The sequence below is a fragment of the Dendrobates tinctorius genome, unplaced genomic scaffold (assembly GCF_039654945.1).
Source record: "Dendrobates tinctorius isolate UK_male_01 unplaced genomic scaffold, ASM3965494v1 ptg000070l, whole genome shotgun sequence".
Lineage (NCBI taxonomy): Eukaryota > Metazoa > Chordata > Amphibia > Anura > Dendrobatidae > Dendrobates > Dendrobates tinctorius.
This window is the reverse complement of record NW_027361738.1, coordinates 81,751,934-81,766,882: the sequence shown is the minus strand read 5'-3', so window position 1 is coordinate 81,766,882 and position 14,949 is coordinate 81,751,934.

Here is a 14,949-nt window from a genome sequence, read left to right as displayed (position 1 = left end):
TGTGCAAGGGCAACCAAAAAATACAACACAGGGTGGCAAAATGGCAACAACGGAATATACTACACCAGCCAGCGCCGCTGAGAACCAAGTGGTAGGATGGGGTATTACCGCTGTCTGCCGGACACCCTGGTGCGAACAGTGTCCGACATGACACAGTGACCGACGAGCTAAGCGAGAATCAATGATCTTGGCTATTTGTGATTCCAAATTTACATCCACAATCACTGGAGATGGCAGTAGCGGTGATGGTAAAAGGACACAACATATTTTAAGTAGCGATCGATAAAACACATTATGGATCCTAAAAGTGGGCGACAAGCAGGGCTGTCACTAGGAATTTCGGGGCTCCATACTGGCAAAATTTTCGGGGGCCCCTTGAGACTCCGCCCAGGCTCCACCCAGCCCCGCCTCCACCCCTCGAACTGTCCACAGTCCCACCGCTCTCTCTTGGAAAAACTCCGCTTCTCACCTATCACACATTAACAGTTCCCATCACCAGATCACACATATAGCCAGCAGCATTTGTTTTGGCCAATAGATTTTTTTAAACCGCCACCATAACAGGGTAGACACTTTTGGCCAGGCCCTACTCTACTCTAACCTATTAAATATCTATTAAATATCTGTTAAAATATGCAATACAATTTAGGTACATTATTTATTTTTCAATTTTTAAAATGACCAATAATATCACATACAAGGAACAAATGCCGCTACACCATGTCCAGACACCATATTACCACCACATAGTGACCAAATAATAGCTAGCACATACAAGGGGCAAATACCACCGCACCATGTCCAAACACCATATTACCACCACATAGTGACCAAATAATAGCACATACAAGGGACAAATACCACCGCACCACAGGGCTGTGGAGTCGGTATAAAATAGGTACAGTAGTTCAATGCAGAATGTGCTGAATATTTTTTCATAGGAATTTGGGAAAGTTATGAAATATCCTATAAATGGCTGTTCTATTCCTGATCTAAGGCTACATTAACACACAGCATTTTTCCTGCATTTTTTGAGGATACGTTTTTCAGCTGCAAAAGCAGATCAGCTTTTTAAAAAACCGCTTCACCTGAAAGGTTTTTGAGCTCATAGATAATGTTTTCAATAGCAAAAGCAGATTAGAAATCTGCTCTATCTATCCATCCATTTATCCATATCTGTCTATCCATATCTTATCTGTACCAAAAAGATTGAAAGCCGTGTAGCACACAAAGTAACACTTTTTTTTAGCACCAGTCAGGTACACCTCATAGCTACCCAAAAGGACACCCAGGACAGGCATTGCTCGTCTTCAGTAACACATCAACATCAATTGATAGTTGGAATAAATAGACTGCATTCATCACCACATCTTCTTAAGGTGCAGGCTTTATTTTCAAATGTAGGGGTGTGCAGTATGAGGTTCTGCAGCAGCTGAGGTGTGCAGTATGAGGTTCTGCGGAACAGTATGAGGTTCTGCTCCCCCTAAGTTTAATCCTGGCTTCGCCCATGGTCTGAATGTAGTCTGAGGATCTAGGCTTTGTCTTAGCTGAGATAAGTCAGTGTTTATATATATATCTTTATAATCTTCATGCATGTTGTATACTGATCAATATGTGGATAGTTTATATGTTTGATCTGCTTTTTTAGCTCATGTTTTTAAGTCTCTCACATATGTTTATAATTACCCTGATGGGAGTGGGATGTATATAAGGTTCCATGTTTGGAAAGCAGATTAGATTCTGGACCGTGAAGAAGGCGGGTTTTACCGCTGAAACGCGTAGTCCTATCTGCACTACTTTCCTGCGTTATTGCTGTTTTGAACTGCTTGGACCATTGTATTTTAACCCCTTCATGACCCAGCCTATTTTGACCTTAATGACCTGGCCATTTTTTGCAATTCTGACCAATGTCCCTTTATGAGGTAATAACTCAGGAACGCTTCAACGCATCCTAGCGATTCCGAGATTGTTTTTCGTAACATATTGGGCTTCATGATAGTGGTAAATTTAGGTCGATAATTTTTGCGTTTATTTGTGAAAAAAATGGAAATTTGGCGAAAATTTTGAAAATTTTGCAATTTTCAAATTTTGAATTTTTATTCTGTTAAACCAGAGAGTTATGTGACACAAAATAGTTAATAAATAACATTTCCCACATGTCTATTTTACATCAGCACAATTTTGGAAACAACATTTTTTTTCGTTAGGAAGTTATAAGGGTTAAAAGTTGACCAGCAATTTCTCATTTTTACAACAAAATTTACAAAACCATTTTTTTAGGGACTACCTCACATTTGAAGTCACTTTGAGGGGTCTAAATGGCAGAAAATACCCAAAAGTGTCACCATTCTAAAAACTGCACCCCTCAAGCTACTCAAAACTACATTCAAGAAGATTATTAACCCTTCAGGTGCTTCACAGGAACTAAAGCAACATGGAATTAAAAAATGGACATTTTAATTTTTCCAACCAAAATTTTATTTTAGCATCAGTTTTTTCATTTTCACATGGGTAACAGGATAAAATGTATCCTAAAATTTGTTGGGCAATTTCTCCTGAGTACACTGATACCTCATATGTGGTCATAAACCACTGTTTGGGCGCACAGCAGGGCTCAGAAGGCAAGGAGCGCCATTTAACTTTTTGAATGTAAAATATGCTTGAATGTTTAGCGGTTGCCATGTCTTGTTTTAAGAGTACCTGTGTGCCTAAACATTGGAGCTCCCCCACAAGTGAGCCCATTTTGGAAACTAGACCCTCCAAGGAACTTATCTAGATGCATAGTATGCACTTTGAACCCCCAGGTGCTTCACAAATTGATCTGTAAAAAAAAAAGTACTTTTTTTTTCACAAAAATTTTATTTGGCCTCAGTTTTTTCATTTTCACATGGGCAACAGGATAAAATGGATCCTAAAATTTGTTGGGCAATTTCTCCTGAGTACATCAATATCTCATATGTGGTCATAAACCACTGTTTGGGCGCACCGCAAGGCCCGGAAGGGAAGGAGCGCCATGTGACTTTTTGATTGGAAAATTAGCTCCAATCGTTAGCGGACACCATGTCGCATTTGGAGAGCCCCTGTGTGCCTAAACATTGGAGCTCCCCCACAAGTGACCCCATTTTGGAAACTAGACCCCCGAAGGAACTTATCTAGATGTGTGGTGAGCACTTTGAACCCCCAAGTGCTTCACAGAAGTTTATAACGCAGAGCAGTGAAAATAAAAAAAAAAATTTTTTTCCTCAAAAATGATTTTTTAGCCCGCTATTTTTTATTTTCCCAAGGGTAACAGGATAAATTGGACCCCAAAAGTTGTTGTCCAGGTTGTCCTGAGTACACTGGTACCCCAAATGTGGGGGAAAACCACTGTTTGAGCGCACGGCATGGCTCAGAAGGGAAGGAGCGTCATTTGACTTTTTGAATGGAAAATTAGCTCCAATCGTTAGCAGACACCATGTTGTGTTTGCAGAGCCCCTGTGTGCGTAAACTTTGGAGCTCCCCCACAAATGACCCCATTTTGGAAACTAGACCCCCTAAGGAACTTATCTAGATGCATAGTGAGCACTTTGAACCCCCAGGTGCTACACAGAAGTTTATAACGCAGAGCCGTTAAAATAAAAATATTTTTTTTCCCTCAAAAAATACATTTTTAGCCTGCTATTTTTTATTTTCACAAAGGTAACAGGATAAATTGGACCCCAAAAGTTGTCCAGCTTGTCCTGAGTACGCTGGTACCACATATGTGGGGGGGAACCACTGTTTGGGCACACGTTGGGGCTCAGAAGGGAAGTAGTGACGTTTTGAAATGCCGACTTGATTGAATGGTCTGTGGGCGTCATGTTATGTTTGCAGAGCCCCTGATGTACCTAAACAGTGGAAACCCCCCACAAATGACCCCATTTTGGAAACTAGATCACCCAAGAAACTAATATAGATGTGTGGTGAGCACTTTGAACCCCCAAGTGCTTCACAGAAGTTTATAACGCAGAGCCGTGGAAATAAAAAAATATTTTTTTTTTCCTCAAAAAATTATTTTTAGTCCACTATTTTTTATTTTCACAAGGGTAACAGGATAAATTGGACCCCAAAAGTTGTTGTCCAGTGTGTCCTGAGTACGCTGGTACCCCATAAGTGGGGGGGACCACTGTTTGGGCACACGTTGGGGCTCGGAAGGGAAGTAGTGACGCTTTGAAATGAAGACTTGATGGAATGGTCTGTGGGCGTCATGCTACATTTGCAGAGCCCCTGATGTACCTAAACAGTGGAAACCCCCCACAAGTGACCCCATTTTGGAAACTATATCACCTAAGGAACTAATCTAGATGTGAGGTCAGCACTTTGAACCCCCAAGTGCTTCACAGAAGTTTATAACGCAGAGCTGTGAAAATAAAAAAAAATTTTTTTTTCCTCAAAAAGTGATTTTTAGCCCACTATTTTTTATTTTCACAAGGGTAACAGGATAAATGAGACCCCAAAAGTTGTTGTCCAGTTTGTCCTGAGTACGCTGGTACCCCATATATGGGGGGGACCACTGTTTGGGCACACGTTGGGGCTCGGAAGGGAAGTAGTGACGCTTTGAAATGCCGACTTGATGGAATCGTCTGTGGGCGTCATGTTACGTTTGCAGAGCCCCTGATGTACTTAAACAGTGGAAACCACCCACAAGTGACCCCATTTTGGAAACTAGACCCCCCAAGGAACTTATCTAGATGTGTGGTGAGCACGTTGAACCCCCAAGTGCTTCACAGAAGTTTAGAACGCAGAGCTGTGAAAATAAAAAAATATTTTTTTTCCTCAAAAAGTGATTTTTAGCCCACTATTTTTTATTTTCACAAGGGTAACAGGATAAATTGGACCCCAAAAGTTGTTGTCCAGTTTGTCCTGAGTACGCGGGGGACCACTGTTCGGGGACACGTTGGGGCTCGGAATGGAAGTAGTGACGTTTTGAAATGCCGACTTGATGGAATGGTCTGTGGGCGTCATGTTACGTTTGCAGAGCCCCTGATGTACCTAAACAGTGGAAACCCCCCACAAGTGACCCCATTTTGGAAACTAGACCCCCCAAGGAACGTATCTAGATGTGTGATGAGCACGTTGAACCCCCAATTGCTTCACAGAAGTTTATAACGCAGAACCGTGAAAATAAAAAATCTTTTTTTTCCACAAAAATAATTATTTTAGCCCCCATTTTTTTATTTTCCCAAGGGTAACAGGAGAAATTAGACCCCCAAAGTTGTTGTGCAATTTTTCCTGAGTACCCTGATACCCCATAAGTGGGGGTACACCACTGTTTGGGCACACATCGGGGCTCGAAATGGAGGGAGCACCGTTTGACTTTTTGAACGCAAAATTGGCTGGAATAAATGGTGGCTCCATGTCGCGTTTGGAGAGCCCCTGATGTGCCTAAACAGTGGAAACCCCTCAATTCTATCTCCAACCCTAACCCCAACACACCCCTAACCCTAATCCCAACCCTAATCATAACCCTAACCACAACCCTAATCCCAACACACCCCTAACGAAATCCCAACTCTAACCCTAACCACAAGCCTAACCGTAATCCCAACCCTAATCCCAATTCCAACCCTAACCCTAAGTTCAACCCTAACCCTAAATTCAACCCTAACCCTAAGTTCAACCCTAACCCTTAGTCCAACCCTAACCCTTAGTCCAACCCTAACCCTTAGTCCAACCCTAACCCCTAGTCCAACCCTAACCCCTAGTCCAACCCTAACCCTTAGTCCAACCCTAACCCTTAGTCCAACCCTAGCCCTAACCCTAGCCCTAGCCCTAACCCTAGCCCTAGCCCTGGACGTAACCCTAATGGGAAAAAAAAAAAAAAAAAAAATATTTTATTATTTGTCCCTACCTATGGGGGTGATAAAGGGGGCGGTGATTTACTTTTTATTTATTTTGATCACTATGAAAGTTTATCATAGTGATCAAAATGAATGAATCTGCAGCGTTGCAGATTCGATTCGGCGCACTGCGCATGCGCCCGCCATCTTGCAAGATGGCGGCGCCCATGACGCTGGACGGCAGGACACCAGGATGGATAGTGGGAGGTCGGAGGCACAAAGGAGGGTGAGAGTGGGTGATCGGAGGGGCGATCGGAGGGCTGGGGGGGCGGAGGGAAGGCAGAGGGGCAGATCATGACAGCGGCTGCCGATCGGTGCCGTCAGACGGTGGCGGCAGCCGATCGGTGCCGTCAGTCGGTGTGGGGGGGGTCGGGTCTCGGTGTCCAGCCATGTCCGATGCTATTTCAGCATCGGCCATGGCTGGATTGTAATATTTCACCAATTTTCATTGGTGAAATATTACAATCGCTCTGATTGGCAGTTTCACTTCTAACAGCCAATCAGAGCGATCGTAGGCACGTGGGGGCTAAGCCACACCCCCAGGTGTTAACTCTGAAGGGTCCTTTGTGTGCGGGTCGGGTGACCTTTCAGTGACCCCGGTCACCCGACCCGCAGGGGGGCTATTTATAGCATGACGCCTACGTAGGCGTCATAGGTCGTTTGGGCACTGCTTTTCATGACGCCTACGTAGGCGTCATAGGTCGTGAAGGGGTTAAAAGATTTATGAATAAAAAGAAAGAAATTTTTTTTAACAGCATCCTGGATTGCTCACGTTATTGCTGGACCTTGCTTTGCCGTTGTTCACATTTGTATGGATGGACTCCTACATCCTGATCTGGGCACAATGGAGTTAACCAGGTTAGCTGAGGTTCCAGGTGGTTCACAGGAGTGAGCTGGTCTACATTGTTGGATTTATATGTTATTGGGAGCTTTGACCGTGCTTCTCCCCATAAGGAACAGCTTTCCACTGCAGCAGGATTTATTTTCATTGGTCACTTGAATACAACATTTTACCTTCTAAGGATTCCACGAGAGATACAAAGGACCATACGGTACGTCTCAATAAGCTTGCCAGTATTTTTCAGGAAGATTTGAATGAAAATTGTTCTGTTGTTGAAAGTACTAACTCCATATTAAGTAAATTGGAGCAATCCTTACGTAAGGAGCAAAAGCTTTGGTGGGACCACAACTCCCTTAATGGATATTTGGAGAGGAAAATGATACCGCGTGGTCTCAGACTGAAAAAACAATCCACCACTGCTTATGGAGCGGACTTTCAAAAAAACTGGGACATTATTCTGAGCGAGTGTTCACTTAAATTGATTAAACTGATTATAGAGGAGGAGGATAAGGAACTTGTTAAAATTAATAATGAAATTGAGCTTATCAAAAATTCTGTTAAAAATCTGGAGACTTCAGATACCATCACTAAATTCCAGGACCATATGTATAATAATCTAAAAAGAAGGGAGCATTCTATCATAGCCATAAAGAAAAGAAAATTTCAGAGAGATCTTGATGATTATAAGAATGACAAAATATATAACTGGGCGAGTAATCCTCCCTCTATTTTGAGAAAACATAAGTCCTGGTATAAGAAACCTAAAGTATCTTTTAATTCTACGGCCAATTATGATACCTCTTTTGGAAAAACATCGGATGAATTAACGGACTCCTCAGTTGCTTCAGTAGCCAGTATTCAGACTGGTGGCAAAAAACACCAAAAAAGGAACTTTCAACAAGAAGGTGCCTTGCCAAAAAACGAATATGCAAGAGGGGAGGAAGGAAACACAAGTCCAAAAGGTTTTCATATGACGTTTCGCAAGCGCCGTTAATGGAGATTCCTGTATTCAATCTTTCTAGTTATATTTTGACAGACTCACAGATTGGACTCCTGTCTAAAGGACTAGGTTTTTCTCCAGTTAAAAAATTCAGTTTATTTGACACTATTGTTGATATCAATAGATTTGCACGTAATTTGACCCTTAAAGTTCATTATAATGAGGACAATACTCATGTGTATAATGATTTATCATCTGTCAGTATATCATCTGATAATAATTGTATTCATTTTAGTGAACAGGTAGCTGTCTCTAATTTAAGACAACTAGAGGGGGAGACAGAGTTGGAGGATAGGGTTTATTTAAATGACAGGTTTCAGACTCGTAATCCCATGTTCTACCCAGTAAAATCGAGACCTCCTTTCCTTGATTTTTTTCAGGAAACAATTGAAAGTGAGCTTGTGTCTCTTCATAATCAAGTAGAACATCAAGAGGTTAAATTTAATCTGAGTATTTCTGAACATAGGGCAATTGATGAACTGAGAGCTAATGGCGATCTCCTTGTTGTCCAGGCAGACAAGGGGGGCGCTATTGTGGCTCTCAATGCTGGTTTATACAAGAAAATGAACTTGCTGGATCTAGAAAACAGTAGCACCTATATTGAATTGCCATCCAATCCAACTAATTCATTTAATTCTGAATTATTACATCTATTACAGGTGGGAATTAGTATGGGTGCTATTTCAGACAGAATTAAAAAATTTATTTTTTGTGAAACACCGATTGTCCCAATATACCACTCACTCCCTAAAGTTCATAAAGAGGTTTTTCCTCCCCCTCTCAGACCTATCGTGTCTGGGATCGGATCACTTAGTGAGAAACTAGGGGAGTGGGTGGATTTTTATCTTCAACCTTTAGTGCCATTAACACCAAGTCATCTTAAAGATTCCAAAAGTATAATACAGATTATGGAAAAATTTCACTGGCAATCTGATTATGTGTGGTTATCTTGCGATGTGGTGGGGTTATATCCTTCTATCCCCCATCACGTCGCGTTACGATGCATCACATATTACTTGTCCAGATACAGTAATTATGAGGATTCCATTCAGAGGTTTATTGTTTCCTCAATTCAATTTCTTTTAAGCCACAATTATTTTGTGTTTGATGAGAGATATTTCCTCCAGACACAGGGTGTGAGCATGGGCGCCAAGTTTTCACCTTCCCTAGCTAACCTGGTTATGTCTGTGGGAAGAAAATTATATCTTTAATATTGATAACCCATACAAGGATAATATTGTTTGGCTGGGGAGATTTATTGATGATCTGATATTTGTCTGGAGGGGTAGTCTCTCATCTGCAAAAAGTTTTTTTTCTTATTTGGATTTGAATGATTTCAATCTAAAATTTACTAGTGGTCATGAGGTATCAATTAACTTCTTGGATTTAAAACTGACCGCGGATCTGGACAATGATGGGGTTCTGATATCTCCCTATAAAAAATCCATTGCATGCAATAGTATTTTAATGGCTTCCTCTAATCACCCCAAACATGTCATTCAGAATATTCCTGTGGGGGAGCTTATTAGACTAAAAAGGAATACTACATCTAGTGACAAATTGGAGGAAGGAATTGAAATGACCTGTAATAATTTAAAAAAAGGGGGGTATCCTAATTGGTCCTTGGAGAGAGCCAGGAAAATGGTAGCAGGCATGGATAGGGTTAAGCTGTTGGAATCTACTGAGAAAAAAAGACAGTTTGACTCTAAAAAAATCTAGGGTGGTTTTCAGTACCAATTATAGTCCTCAGTTTAATTCTATTGTTAAAATCATCAAAAAATATCTTCCTTTGTTGTCTCAGAATGATATTTTGAAAAATATTGTGGAAAATAATGATATTGCCTTTGTAGCAAGAAGAGCCCCGACTTTAGCTACATTATTATCACCCAGCATGTTCAAAGATCAAGATAAAATTTCCCCTAGCAATTGGTTAAAAACAACAGGATTTTTTAAATGCGGTGCCAATATCTGTAAGTGCTGCGGTTTTGCTAATAAATCTAAAATATTTACATCTATTTCCAATAAAAAACAGTTTAATGTTCTTTTATAAACTGTAATATGGAGAATGTAGTGTAGCTAATCAATTGCAATATATGCCGTATGCAATATTTAGGTTGCACGATGAACCCCCTTAAAACTAGAATCCGCAAACACCTATCAGACGCTAGTAATTTGCCTATGGTTGGTGCATCAGTAGCATCCCGACATTTTTCAAAAAAACATAATGGGGATTTACGCGGTTTCTCCTTTATGGGCATAGAGCATGTAAAAAAACCATTGAGAGGGGGAGATTTTCATAAAAAAGTGCTTGCAAGAGAGAGTAGGTGGATATTTGAGTTGGGGACTCGCATGCCACAGGGCTTTAATAACCGCCTGGATATCATTATGCACTATTGATATATTTGCACTATATAATGCTGGTTAATATTATTGTTCTATGTTTTTGTACCACTCAAATCTTATGGTCTGGTTATTGGATATTCCGATTGTATTTTTTTCCAGTATGTTGAATCCTTTCTTTATAATCTTCATGCATGTTGTATACTGATCAATATGTGGATAGTTTATATGTTTGATCTGCTTTTTTAGCACATGTTTTTAAGTCTCTCACATATGTTTATAATTACCCTGATGGGAGTGGGATGTATATAAGGTTCCATGTTTGGAAAGCAGATTAGATTCTGGACCGTGAAGAAGGCGGGTTTTACCACTGAAACGCGTAGTCCTATCTGCACGACTTTCCTGCGTTATTGCTGTTTTGAACTGCTTGGACCATTGTATTTTAATGGATTTATGAATAAAAAGAAAGAAACATTTTTTAACAGCATCCTGGAGTGCTCACGTTATTGCTGGACCTTGCTTTGCCGTTGTTCACATTTGTATGAATGGACTCCTACATCCTGATCCGGGCACAACGGAGTTAACCAGGTTAGCTGAGGTTCCAGGTGGTTCACAGGAGTGAGCTGGTCTACATTGTTGGATATATATATATATATATATATATATATATATACACACACACACACACACACACACAGCTTTATATATTAGATATATATATATATACACACAGTACAGACCAAAAGTTTGGGCACACCTCATTCAAGAGAATGCCAAGAGTGTGCAAAGCAGTAATCAAAGCAAAAGGTGGCTACTTTGAGGAACCTAGAATATAAGACATATTTTCAGTTGTTTCACACTTTTTTGTTAATTATATACTTCCACATGTGTTAATTCATAGTTTTGATGCCTTTAGAGTGTTAGGCGTCGGATTTCTGCACTTTCTCTTCAGGGATCCAGACCCTCACATTCTGAATTCTCCTGCTGTTTACCCACTGCAGAGGAGATTGCAGAGGAGATGGCCTTGCAGCAAGTCTCTCCTGAGGCTAAGTCCTTCTGTTCTGCTACTGAGCATGCTCATGGGACGATCTCCCATTGGAGATCGGGAGTCATGTGCTCAGGTCCTGCTCCAAATATCATTTGTCCATCTCAAAGATCTGGAGGCGTGCGGAAGGTCCCAGCTGCTATAAAAGGCGCGTATGGCTGTTTCGCCATGCGCTAGTATAGTCATACTTGCTGCTGTGTGAATGAGGATGGATGCATGATTCTGGTGACTGACTCATTTGAAACCCCCTTCCCTCTGATATTACGTATGTGATTAGGGATTGAGTTTAGTGCCAGCGCGCCTCTGCTTCATCATCCACAGTTGCTAGCGTCCGACATTACGCTTGCGTACTAGCATTGTCGTGTAGCGGCAGTGTCCCACGCCGCGCTGCAGTAGCAGCACTCCTTGGCGTCCGCAGTTGCGACGTCGCACACATGGTAGGTCTAGAGGGACGCAGTCCCGCTGTCATTGGCTCTGCTCCTGTGACCAGATACCGTGTGTGCAACTATTCTGAGCACTGTGACTTTAACAGGCTCAGCCCTATTGTATTTGTCTTGTGTTTGGCATCTCTGAGACTCAACAGAGATCGCTCTGCGCACCTGGGTGAAGTTCAACCCCGTGCGCATCTGCGCCATATTGCTCCTGCCACCACTTAGCTGTGGTTATATCATCTACTGCACGGTGGACCCCGAGCGGCGAACGCACTTTATTATTATTTTTATTTAGTGTGTTCCGCCGTTCCTAACACAGAGTGAATCTACAATTTTCATAGTCATGAAAATAAAGAAAACTCTTTGAATGAGAAGGTGTGTCCAAACTTTTGGTCTGTACTGTATATATGTAATCGATATTACATAGTATATGACACATTTACATTTTATTACAGTTTTTTGTGTTCTAAAGTTGTATTCCAATAACTATCTTATGTTCTATCTATATATCTTGATTATTGTATCATAAAAATGATTAAATGTCTGATGTTCACATTGTACTACAATATATTTTTAACTTAAATATAAGCAATATGTGTGGGAGTCGGAGTCGTGGAGTCGGTGTAAGGGAAATTGAGGAGTCGGAGTCACAGGTTTGGCTTACCGACTCCACAGCCCTGCCGCACCATGTCCAGACCACATATTACCACCACATGGTGTCTGAATACTATAATACTGATCATTAATAAAAAAAAACATAATACTATCACCATAAGTGCCATTATACACAGGAGATCTGTACTTAGTATGCAGTGTCTGTGTGCAGGAGCTCTGTATATAATGTACAGGTAACACAGTGATCACTGGCGACATTATACACAGGACCTCTGTATATAGTATACAGTGTATAGTGTCAGTGTACAGGTAACACACTAACTCACCAGTGATGTCTCTAGGTGAATTCCTTCATCCTTCCTTTTCATCCAGCACAGATCGCCATTACGTCTTCCAGCCAGGGCTCGTCTCTGCAGGAAATAACACAATTATCTAGAGCTCCGCTTGCAGAACACATTACTTATTTTTTCCCAACTTCTACATTATGCCACATGAAGAAAAAAAGGCGACAGTGTCGCTCTGCACAGTAACAGGACCGCCACCCCCCCATTTAAAACAGTATACTCAAAAAATTAAATACATCACTGCAGCAATAATATCCCTTAATTAACCCCTATGGTAATAATATCCCCCATCCTGACCCCCGTGTGCCTCATTCCTGGCTTCAGCCATATGTTCTCCCATCCTACCCTCATGAGTATCCATTCTGCCCCATCTGTCTCCATCGTATCCATCCTGCCCAATAATCCTGTGTGATCTGTCTCCAACCCTACCCCATCTGTCTCCAATCATGCCCGTATCTCCATTCTGCCCCATGTCTCCAATCATGCCCCATGTCTCACATCCTGCCCCCTCCTGTGTCTTACTGTCACATTCTGCCCCATGTCCTGCATTCTGCCCCAGCATCCAGCCCTCATGTCTGCATTCTGCCACAGTGTCCAGCATTCTGCCCCCATGTCTTGCATTCAGCCCCAGTGTCCAGCATTCTGCCCCGATGTCTTGCATTCTGCCCCAGTGTCTATCATTGGGGCATTTTGAGAGAACCCTACCTTGAAGTTCTAAGCACAAGGTCGGGGCCCGGTCCCCGAGGTTGTATGGATGCTAATGATCCTTCAGCAGACACCGGTGGAGTAGTGGGCTGTAAATGCACTACTCCCATCTCAGACTTGGGGGCACAACAGCAACATTAATAGTGAGCCGGGACTTAAGAAGCAAGGAGTCCCCGAAGCAGTCTACAGCTGTCTGCTGTACAAGGAAAGTTCATAAGAACATCTGTCAGGAGGAACTCCAGTGTAACTCAGTACTAGGAGTACTTCACACTTAAAGGCGCTATAGAGGAGACGTTCAGAAAGGCACATGTTGGCGGAGTGTTGGAGAGGAGCATCCTATCTTGCCTGGAGGTTGACTGAGTCCCTGACCCGGAGGACACAGCACGTAAGCAGACACTTGTGTGTACTACAGACTGAGTAAAGCTTTGGAACTACAAGCCCTGGTGTCCTCCATTTATTCCTGCGCCAACACACCTTGTACCGCTACATCTGGGTACAAGCTTCTACACTGCCTGCGCCTCTCCTCTACTCCTACATCTACACTGCCCTGGGACTATTGGGATGATTTAGCGAATCCTGCTTTGAGCAGGGGGTTGGACCAGATGGCCCAGGAGGTCTCTTCCAACTCTACGATTCTATGATTCTATGACTACAGCTCCACCTGTGGGGAGCTTCACCATCTTGGCTGCAACACACCACCAGTCCCAGAGGATCTGCATGCAGCGTCGGCTTACCATCTCACTTGCCGAACACAGGTGGCGTCACAATCTATTCATTTAATCCATTACATCCACCATTGCAATTCCCCTTTTATTTGGGAACCCAGGGCCACGGACCGGGTCACCGCTGCTGTGACATTCCCATCTGAGAGACCGGCCCGGTACCGAGTACCCCACAGCCCTGGGAGGGCGACCCAAACTTGGCATCACGAACAGGATGACGAGACCCGATGCCATTGGGTTCTGAGTGCCTAAGACTTAAAGTTTTTGAAAATGTGCAGAAGACCCAATTTAATAGACTGTAAAATGAATGTTAAAAATGGCCGCTGGCGTGGTGAAGAGGGGCGTGATATATGGGAGGTCCTAAGAAAAGACCGCGAACTGTCCTGGGCCTCCCCTGCCTGAATTACTATGCAACGGCGACATGGCTCACCCCCCCCCCGAGGGGTTCGTATACTGGCTTGGTATGGAGGAGTTGGAAGAAGACGCTACCCCCAGAAGGAGGAGTGGAAGCCAGTGGCGGGAAAAGAGTCCAGACAGGAAGAAGAACGCCATCTTGGAAGGAGACGGGAGGAGGCCTGCGGAGCGCAAGGAGGTTATGCTGAATCTCCTCGGCGCCATGGCTGAAGGCTCCAACCCAGTGTCCGAGATGAACCCCAGCAGCTGGAGGACGAAATAGCCCAGCTGACGAGCCACCTGCAACTGAGGCAGGAAGCGTTATGGACCTTAAATCTGCAGCGCGCCTAGGAAGGGCCTACACCTGCGGTACCCACCACACCGGTACCCGCCGCTGCTGCACCGGATCTTTTCCAGGCAGACTCTGTGGAGCCTGCGACCGCTGCCATACCCCCGGCAGCATCCATTGTTCCCTCCCTGCCGTTACCACCGGAGGAGCTGTCTGAGGCCTTGGGAGCCGAAGCGGAGGAAGAGGAGCTCCCGCCTGGACCTGACGCGGCTGCATAGGTCCCACCAGAGACCCCTGCGGACCCGGAGCCGTCATTAGCTCCACCGCCGTCCCCGGTGTCCCACCGAACAGCATCCACTGCCACCA